Consider the following 11023-nt stretch of genomic DNA (forward strand, 5'->3'; position numbering starts at 1 on the left):
ATTTAGTGAAAGTAAGATAATCCACTGATACAAGACCATTCTCGTCTCTTGCTAAGACACTCACAGTTCATTATGGAGAGAATACAGTCCAGACCACAGGCATTTGCCTCTTGCCACTAGCTCTATCCAGAAGCTAGCCTGGAGGCACTGGCATCTCAGTGTCACAGACGTGATCATCACGAAGAAACAGTTGAGGTGAATGCATAGTAAATGGACACTGCTGAAGAAGATATCCCTTCTAATCCCATCGGTGAAGTGGTTTTGGCAAGAAGCAATCTCTACAGGAGCTGTGATACTGGAATCCCAACAGTTACATGGCCAGAGGTCAGTAGTAAGACTTCTGCTTTCTCTGTTGCTACACTCCAGAAGTACTTTTCATGGAAACAAACCACTAGAATTCCTTACTGCCAGAGGATGTTTTCAAAGACTATCTAAAGATTTGCGTGCTTTACCGGACACAGCTCCAGTTTAACTAGTTACATCTATCTAACACTTAAAACGTTGTGGTGAGTTGGCCTTGGCTTGTCACCATATGCCCACCAAGCTGCTCTATCCTTCCTTCTCCTCAACAGGACAGGGGAAGAAAATATGATGGAAAAGCTTGTCAATCGCGATAAAGACAGGGAGACCACTCACCGGTTATTCTCATGGACAAAACAGATTTAACTTCAGGGAAATTGATTAGTGAGAAATAAGAACAAAACTAAAAATACCTTCTCCCCACCCCTCCTTCTTCCCAGCAGGGAACTTCACTCCTAACTCTTCTACCTCTTCTCCCCACCTCCTGAGCGGCACCTAAGAAATTCGGACAAGACTCACAAAGCCTCCAGAAGAGAAGCTGGTCTCAATGGCCTGAGCATTCACCCAAGGAAGTGAAGGATTTGTGTTCAGTTTGTTTAGGAGATCTGAACCTCCCACGAGACTATCGTGATCCAGGAACCATGGTGCAGAGACGCATTACAAACTGGTGTTCTTGATCACTCCCTTGGTCGTTTAGCCAAAGAGCAAGGATCTGTGATGTTATGGTTAGGGTTGGGTCATGCTTAAAAATGGGATATTTGCCTTGCTTTGCTTTCAGATTAATATAGAGTTCCTTAGATAAGTGCAGTAGCCTGATAAAGGGAAACTGACAGCCATTCAAATACTTTAGCCTACTACTTGGGGTGTTTTATTCAGGGGATATGCTCAAATTCTTCTGAGCACAGGATAAGACTGAACAGTAATCTGACATCCCAGGTCAGTGTGCTGATGACTGACAAGGTAAAGAAATAAGGGTCTCTGGGATGTCAAACCAAGCCCACTGCTACTGGGGACACTACAGTGTATCACTCTTTCCATCAGCTGCGCAGGAGGCTTCAACTCACTCTGAAAAGAATGCATCTTTTGACACACTGAATTTTTTCTAGGAGATATTGTAAAGTGCTTAGAGGAAAAGTGGAAAGCATATTACACACTGATCAGCTCTGCTGTACAACTTAACTGCATCAAAGCCTGTTATCCACTTGCAGTAACTCTTGCACTGGTCTATATCTGCTCCAGAGACCTGGCCACCCATAAACTCATGCAATCATCAGTATTTTGCTATAATCTGCTCCAGGAACAGACTAGCTCACAGTCACTAGGTCTGACTGGGTCCTCTTCTCTTAGTCCCTTCTTGACAACTGAGACAATTCCTGTGCTGTGCTCTGCAAGAGAGACTTCTAATAAATTGGCTTTTTGTATTCAAAGAATTAGATACCTCTCTTCATCCCTTTCCAAGATGAGGGAAATGGTAAGCCTGTCACGTCATATTTATTTTGATTCTCATCCAAATCACCCAAGACTTTTATTAAGGCCAACTTTCTGAACAAGCTGATCATGCTACACACAAGTTCCAGCTCTTCATCCTTAGGTCATTTAAAGAAGAAACGCAGCGCGCACTGATAATGTCGGTGTTCAAAAAGCAAAACCAACTTCAAAGTGTTGTGACTAATTCCAGGCAAACTTTGCTGTGAAAGGCACTCCAATACACTGCAGCTCAGAATACAAGTGAAGGCACTAATCCATTGCTAAGACTACACTTGGATACACAAAGATTTGCATATAAAAAATAGAAGATCTACATGTAAGGGAATGTACATCGATTTTAAATCAGCCCAACTACTCCCAAGTTTAACAAAAACCAGGACACAACTGAGTCTATTGGAAGGGAAGGGGTGTTATATTATTTTTTTCTAGCATTGGATAACACATCCAGTTTTTTGAATGTCCCACTCCAAAATCTTAGGATATTTACATGAAACAATTCTCACAGCTTTCCTTAGAATTAGACACTTTGAATCCTGTTAGTTATTAAGAAATTGATCATAAGGACACTGCAATCCCATTTTCTTTTTCTGTATCATGGATTTAAATATTGCATAGGGTGAACTTGGCAGCCACCTAGAGAATCTCATTTAGAGAGATTAACCTGGGAACATAGAAAGATCTGGAGGGTCTTGATTAGTCCATTCCTTGCTGCACAGGATTTAAACAGGAATAATTATATTCAGCGAGCATACACACACACTTTCAAAAAATAACATATACATGCATTAAATGAGGCAATGCCTTATCCAGAACAGACGCTCCCTCAGCTGTTTGTTTTCCTTTTATTGTTGGTTTTACATTTTAATGATATATAAAAAGTAGACAAAACCACAGGTGGTAAGCAGATTTGGGATAGAGAATTAATTTCAAGAGAAAACATTTTTAGTTCTTATACAAACAAATATAGTGATTAGTGTCGATTTCTTGTGCTCCTCAAGCTGTCACTGGTGAGCAAGGAGCAAAGGGTCAAGGCTGGTCGTTAGTATTCACATTGCATTTGAAAACATAAAGGACAGCCTCTGATCTCCCAAATGTTTTCCAGATATTCCAATCTGCTTCACCCAAAATAGCAAAAAATTCAAGTCTAGATTACACAAATTTAACAAAACGTGTTGTCACAGCTCCCACTTACAGAGATTCACAGAAAAAGCTGTTCCCCATGGATGTCCCGGTGCTTTGTTTGCTCTCTGCTCAGAAGGTCTGGCCCAGAGCTCAGTCAAATGAACGGGAAGATTTTAATTTCCAAAGGCTTTGGATCCGGTCTAGACTGATGTGGCAGAGGGAAGGGCAGAGAAGGAACAGTAACTAGCTAATTCTAGGCCTGATCTCAGTATTTTTATAATCAATGACAAAACTACAATTATTTTCACCAATGCCAGACTGAGTCCTAAGAGAAGATCTTGCTGAACTGTTGTGCCTCTGCCCAAATCTCTGTGGGGAAACCAAAGCAGCCAGGTTTCCCTTTGCCCCTGGGCTGACTCCCCACTCCCAGTGCGGTGAGTCTCCTTCTCCCCACACAGCGTGCCCAGGCTCCTGAGGCTACACAGACCCTGAGCCCCTCTGGGATGGAAACAGTTTCTCCCAAATGTCAGCCCTCACTGGGAAGGGGGAGCTCGCTGGGCAGAGATAACAATACAGCAAAGCTTTGTCGGGAAGGAGGAAGCTGGCTACATCACAGCCAGCATGAGGAAAGATCTGCCTGGAACTATTCCAGCTATTCTCCATTTTAACATTCAGGTTTTTGCTCTGTTTAAACATCCAGGCTTTTTCTCTTGGCAATCTCTCCGTACTCCACTTCCAGAGATCTCCTGTTATTCACTGTGGAGTCAAAAGTCACCTGCTCCTGCCTGGCCTTGGCACTGACTACCCCAAATGCTGGTTAGGAGAGACAGGAGAAGAGAAAAAATTCAAAAGCAAAACCTCTGACAAGCAATTCTCACCCCCACACCCCACATACATTTATCCCTCGTAATTCCCAGTTTGTTTATACACATTATTTCTGCTTAAGAAAAGTAAATCCAGCACCAAAACACACCTCTTTGGTTAAAAGAGTGTTATATTCAGCAGAGGTGTAACTCCAGCATACTAAACATGGAGTCATTAGGATTTAACGCTATTGAAATGGAAATTGAAACAGAAACCTTTCCAGTTCTCATACTTCACTTTGGAATTGGAAGAGGACAACATTGGCTGTAACAGCATTAAAAGATTCTCTGGACCAACATGCCCTTGAGAGCAAGTACTTGGAAGCATGAGGCACAACGTAAGCTCTTGCTGATGTCCTCCCGCGTTGGGCAGCAAGGACACTGACACCCTACTAAGGACAGCATCGCGGCCTCAGTGCACAACAGAGAAAAACGAGCAACGAAATAGAGCAACAGGGGCTGTCAACACGATCATCCTTCTCTCCGTCTCAGCAGACTCTCGCGGCACAGTTCTCTCCGGTGGCTCAAGGCAGAGACAGTTCTTTTCCCGGGCTCTGTCCTTGTGCAACCCCCATGGGGCATGAGAAGGTGCCCAGATCCTGGCAGCCGTGGCTGTACGCCTGTGGCTCAGATCTCTGACAAGGGATTCTGGAATGAAATTTCCCTCCCAGCATAATGAGGTATTTAGTCATTAACAAAGGAGCCTTCTGGGGCAGAATTCCAGCTGCGCCAGAGATCTTGCCTCCCCAAAGAGATGGCTTTTTCCAGCATACAGGTCTAGTCTGAGAAGGAAGGGAAGGGGTTGCTTTAAAATACCGATCCAGGGATTTTCGGTTGCAGCAGTCGAAGGTTTCTGTTTACTCTTAGATCAGGTTAAGAAATCTCTCATTTCTCCTTCCCACTGCTTCACAGCTGCCGGTTGAGCTTCTGTGCTTGCCGCTCCTTTGCCTCGAAGGCAAACTTGGTGTCCTGCAGCTGGGCAATGGCCTCCTTGGCCTCCTTCAGATCCTGACAGATCTGCTCGTACTTCTCTGTCAGCTCCCTGTTCTCTCGGCGCAATTCCTGTACCACCTGGTTCACCTCCTCCGTCTGCTTGGTGCAGTGGATCTTCAGCTGCTCTACCTCAGAGAGCATGATCTCCATGTTCTTGACCAGTGACTCCAGTTTCTCTTTGGACATTGCGTCAGGATCAGTTCTGTTCAGTCTGCCTAACCCAAACCCGAAAGGGACAAAGAAAGCCACCCTGTGTAACATGCACCAGAAAGCCTGGCACTCGCAGTCTTGTGGTCTCTTTTTATACTACCTCCTGCTCATCCTCCTCCCTTCTCTTTCCTTCTCCAAAGTGTCTCTAATCTTCTTTGCTTGGTTAATCTACTTATTTTTATTGCGCTGTAGAAATCTACTGAAGGGCTGACAACCCCTCAGTAACATATGTGCTGTGCAGCAAAAGCCAGAGCAATAATGAGACTCTATGCAGCCTGCCCATAGAAAAACAGCTTTCATCTGAAGAACTCTCTTGGGAACCCCTTGCAGTGCCCATTAAAGTACAAAGAAACCTCTTCAAGCCAGATGTCTGCTCCAGTCCTGCGCACCCAGTCCCAAGAGCACAGCCTGACTTTCATCTTACAGACATGGAGGCAAGCAAGCTCACAGCAATATAAGCCAAGTATAGGCAAAGAAGAGAATTAGCCTCAGTTTCTCTTCCTCCTTCCTAATCTTAATTTTTGGGCAAGATGGAAGGAACAAAAAATACATTGCCTTTTCTTTTTTCAGGAGAACCTCTACCCAACAACTAAGTTCACAACATCCTGTACCTCATCTTCTGTTGAAGGAATTCACAATGGTGAATTAGTGGCAACTAATTCATTAGTGGCAACTACAGTTATCGGGCATTGAAGGTGCCACTTGAAGGCGGCTTGTGTTTTTGTAGGGACATGCAGACTAGATATTTTAAACCCTGGTCTCATTCCCCTCCTGAAGTCACTTCAGCTCTATCAGTAACACCAACCCCAGAAGTTGCACAAAAACTTCTGAACACACATGTCTCTGACAACAGAGTCTCCAACTGCTGCTGAACACTACCGTGAACCTGTGAGAGCTGGGACTGAGACATGCCAGCCTGACCATACACAGATGACTCAGGTCATGCCAGGCCACAGGATGATCCCAGCAGCCACGAGGGATTGAGAGAGTCTGGCCGACTTTCTGAAGTTTGACCCAGACTTTCTTATGTATCCAGTTAATTAATGCACTTGCCTAGACAATAAGAATCATTAATTAGCCAGGGATCTGATGTAAAAACATCACCCTTGAGAAATTAATTTGGCTGAAAATAAGGTGTATTGCATGTGGCTCTCCAGGAAATAACCCACGTGATTTAGCACTGATTGCCTGGTCAGAGGGCATAGACCATGGCAGAGACAAGAACACATGCTTGCCCTTGGATAACTTGCAAAGTAAGGACAAAAAAGGGTGGTCTCTCTCCTTCCTCCCTGCAACAGGAATGCTTCCTCCAGGCTGAGTCCACACCTTTTCAAAAGCCTTCATCTTGTTCTACACATCTGCAGAAATGCACAGTCTCGTTTGCCGTATATCGCATACGGACATGGATCTGTCCTCACTGTATTTACCTCACAGATGTTATGTTCCAGTGCACAGTTTTGTGTAATGGTCTTTAATCTTGCATGCTGTTTTGTGATTCCAGTTCCCTTAAAAAAGACCCTTAGGTAAGATCCTGTGGTTCCATCACACACATTCAATAGCAATTAGAGAGAGAATACACACGTTCACGTGCGTAGCTCCCACAAATACATTTTTCCACCATTTCCCTCCACAAACCGTTGCTTTTTTTCAGCTATGGAGAGTTTCAGATGCTTCATCCCACAACTCATTCCCCCTTTTTCCCTGTCGGGCTCACAGAAATGAAGCTTGCTCTTCCCGGGAATTTTACATCTCCTCCAGCACTGCATGAAAACACTGCTGGACACTGGCCAAGCTCTGACAGTGTTCAAAGGCCTGGGACTTCTCACAGCTGGAGGCTGAAGAGTCCCTCACAAAGCCAGCCATCCTACCGCCTCTCCCACGAGCACACCAGTGGGCCCCTCTCACGCTGGCAGATGGAGCGCTTCGCACCGCGCTTTGAAATGAGCAGAAAGAGTGACATCCTTCAGATGAAAAGAGAGTGGGAGAATCTAAACATAATTAGAATATGTCCTAAAGTCCTTGAAGAAACATTTGCACTGGCTGTCAGCCCAGATCCCATGTGATGCACATGGCACCGGAACAGGCTGGAACATGTTGTCGCATTACAAACCAGCAGGTCTTCATTAGTGAGGAATCCTCCCTGTCTCCACAACTGTACACACTGCACCCAAACATTTTAAATCGAGCAGAATTACAATGAGGCATGAAGGGAGTGCCACAGAGGTCGTTTGCTTGGATATTAGTAATTGATACATCACCTCTCACTATCTTACACTCAAAAATTATTTAGGTTGCCTTGGATACAGACAGAATCTTGGCAACAGAAACTGGGAAAGATACACTACTGAAATAACAATGTAAAATGAAAATGCGAAGTAGCATGAGACAAGTTTCTAACGAAGAAAGATGGGAATTGTTACTAGGCTTGGTTTGATTCAAAATATTCTTTGATGAAGTAAGAAGTAGGAATTAAAAACATGCTCATGAAAACTGCAGTGGGAGAACAATGCAAAAATCACCAGAGCTAGAGAAATACAGCAATGAGACTAACATGAACTGTACTTTCTTACCTTTAGTCAACACTGGACTCGGCTGTTGCAAGAGAACTGGAAGCAGAGGCAAACACCAAGAGTGAATTCATCTGGGAAAAATGCAGAGCAGCATACCTGAGAGAAACAATTCAAACCACAAGAATTCAGTGGACAAGGACACACAGCAAACAGCAGTGTTAGGAGAGCTGGGGACAAGTTAGAGAGAAACATAGCATGTTAGAGAGAAACGCGTGACGCAACACAGCAGGGGAAAATAATAAAGCACTGCTAGGCTGTATTACACAGAGGCATTGTACTATAGGGGCACAAAGTACCTTCAGCTTCTCTCCCTCCCTTCCTCCCTCTACCCCACCGGAGGGAACATGTAATGTTTTGTTCTGGACACCTTGTTATAAAGGGGCCCAAAAAAAGTTTGACTCTTAGACAACTGTCCAGAGAAGATGGTGATTTCAAAAAAAGCAAACTCTACGAACCAGGGTTAAGAAAAAGGATTGAAAACTGCATGGCAAGATATTTCTAGGACTATTTTGCAGTCATGCCCAGGTCCTCTACACATTCTGGGGAAGACAGCTCAGCTGGAAGAACGCTTCTGTAATTATAAAGAGCTCGACTGTGCAATTGTCATTTTGAAAGCACCAGTGATTTCTATGCACTCAAGCCAAACGGTGCCTGTCTGGTCATTTCATAGCCCTATTAAATCAGGAAAAACTCGTGTTAAACCTTCCACTACAGTACATGCTACACTGAGATACACCATTGCTGAATCTCTCAGCCCTCTCCTGCGTGTTCTTCCTCTATTCCACCTTTCCCTCATGCATACGGATTTGAGATATAAAAGCAGGAAAAGTAGAGCTAATTGAGAACAAAACAGAAGAGCAACCACTGGGAACACCCGCTCCTGCTTTTGTGGGTGGCAGGAAAATTGCAGAAAGTGGCACAGGTGGAAGTGAAACTTCTGCTGCTTTCCCATAATGGCTGGGAGCTACCACGTCTGACTGCATTATCATACTCAACTATGCTGGTTTTCACACTAGAAGCAAATGATGGTATGAGGCTGCCAAGCTGAGGATGGTTTGTGTGAGACATCCTTGTGCCTTCTTCACAGGTCTCTGAGCCAAAGAGAATCAACCGTTCCTCTCACCCAGAGGCACACACAAGCCAGAAACGCAGGTTTCGAGTCCTGTGCGTACCTCTGAGAAGGAGACACAAAAATCATACCCATTAAGTATCCATTTGAAAGCAGATCACAGGCATTCAGTTTCTAGCTTATTCCAAAGGGGTCCTGGGAACATTTGTGGAATGAATCAGTAAGCTACCACACTCTCTCTCCGGGGTTTTCTCAATGACACAAGGGGGACAATTCACTAGCCTAGAGTTTTAAATGGGAAGAAAAAACTGCAAACCCCAACAAGAATGGCTTTTAAGTAACTGCTCAGGCTGACAAAGCAAACCACTTGGTATAAACCCTGTGGAATAGGAAGTAAAGCTACAAACCACATATCTCGTCCTCTCAGGCATGTACTTAAACAGCAGTATCTATTTCTAGTTTTATCAACCACAGACACGAACGTCCGATGCAACATTCACAGAACTATAGCAGGAGACAGCACTTTCCTGTCTCATAGTAGCTACTTTAAGGTTATCATCCCCAGCAAGCAATGGTCACTATTTTAACAACCGATTTTTTAATCTTCTTTTTTTAATACATTCCGTGTGTCACTAACTCTAGCAATAGTGTTAGAGCAGTGTTAGAGGTCTCCACAGTGTTTTCGCTTGCAGCCTCTCCACTTATGCCTGACTTATCCCCAGCAGCATAGGTCTAACAGCCAGTGCAGCAGGCGCAAGCTCTGTGCTTCACCATCTAGGAAGTCCACTTGGGGAAATGCATTACGCAAATGAACTCATTACAAGATTAAGCATAAAGAGCTCTCATCTCTATAATTATAGTAAAACCTTTTGAAAAAAAAAAACCAAACCACTAAAGACCAAGCAGTACCTGGAGGCACTGACCATTCCTGTAACAGAGTAGGAGACATTTGTACTCAGCTGTTCAATTTGTTTCTAATAAAAGAAAAACACCATTACTACACATGTCAAAATACTGAGCACTATGTCAGGCACTGACATAATGATGATCTCACCCTGCAGAGCTTAAGACACTAGTGATAAAATCTGCTTTCTTATCAGAACACAAAACTTAATTTTAGCTACTATTATAAATATTAATCATATCTTAGGCAATTTGGCAGAACTTGAGTTGAGCTGGATATAAAACCACACAATTTACAGGTTTTGATCTAAAATACTGCACCAAAAGGATACCCACCCAAATTACGATCAAAATCCTTGACAAAAATTAAAATAATATGCCTCAATATCATGTCCACAGAGGTATTAATGAATACAGAGGCACTTTTTGTTCCATTCAGCCTCCATCTATTCACCGGTCAGATCAAAACATTTAAGAATTAGCATAAATCAGCTCAGTAAAGAAAAATTTATATCTTTAACAGCGTTATCCTCAAACTGGGTCGATTTCTTGCTAAGAATTCAACTGGGTAGTGTAAATACCAAACAGTGGCAGGTTGCTTATATAAACTGGAAAAAATTCCCTCTACTAGCATTTTTACCACCTAAGAAGAGAAAGAAACTGTTGCCTCATGCCATAAAATTATTCAAGATTTGTGGTGAAATAACTTCCAAAGTGGGACAAAGTGTTGAAACCTTCAGATTAAATAAAACAGTGAAAAATCTGCATTACTATTTTCAAATGTTAAGAATGTTTCAAAATAGAAGCTGCTTTAAAATAAAAACTTTGTTTTGTTCAGAGTGTCGATTTGGAAAGTTTCCAAAGCCTCTCCAAACAGTTCTGCTGGGAAGACATCCTCCATCCGACCTAACCAGTCTTCTGGTAAGGACGCTATACAGGACACCTCCTGGGGACCAAGACAGGACTGGCTGAGGTGCTTTCACCCCCACACCAGGCTCCCTGGCCTGTGCCTGATCTGAGGGGTGTTCACCGCTCCATCCCCACAGTGCCTGAAGACAACACTGTGAAAGGGAAGGGGAAGGAGGGAGAAACCACCTTCCCCCATCTCTCAGCATGGATGGGGGCCAGCCAGCATCTCCAAAGCCTGCAAGAGCAGATGAAACGTACAGGAGTCAAATGATGGCCCGGGTAGCTCAGTAAGCACCCTGAGGTGTAATTAGATCTGATCAAAAGGTGTAGCGGTAGCACTACAGCAGGCATCAAACAAAAGTCACCAAAGGGGTAAGTAGTTATTCAAAACTGCTAAAACTGCTACGGCATTTCAGTCAAGGCAGTGTTACAGAATTTTTGCAGTAGCTGGCCAGCTTCCCTCTAACACCAGGAACTCATCCACAGTCAGAAGGACAGGAATAATAGTCGATGGTTTGTCCAACACATCTTTTCATGTCATGTTGAACTAAGGGCTGCTGGAAAGGAGGGGAAGGAACAAAAAACAACTACCCATC

Source organism: Tauraco erythrolophus, chromosome 6, assembly GCF_009769465.1.
Source record: "Tauraco erythrolophus isolate bTauEry1 chromosome 6, bTauEry1.pri, whole genome shotgun sequence".
NCBI classification, from domain to species: domain Eukaryota; kingdom Metazoa; phylum Chordata; class Aves; order Musophagiformes; family Musophagidae; genus Tauraco; species Tauraco erythrolophus.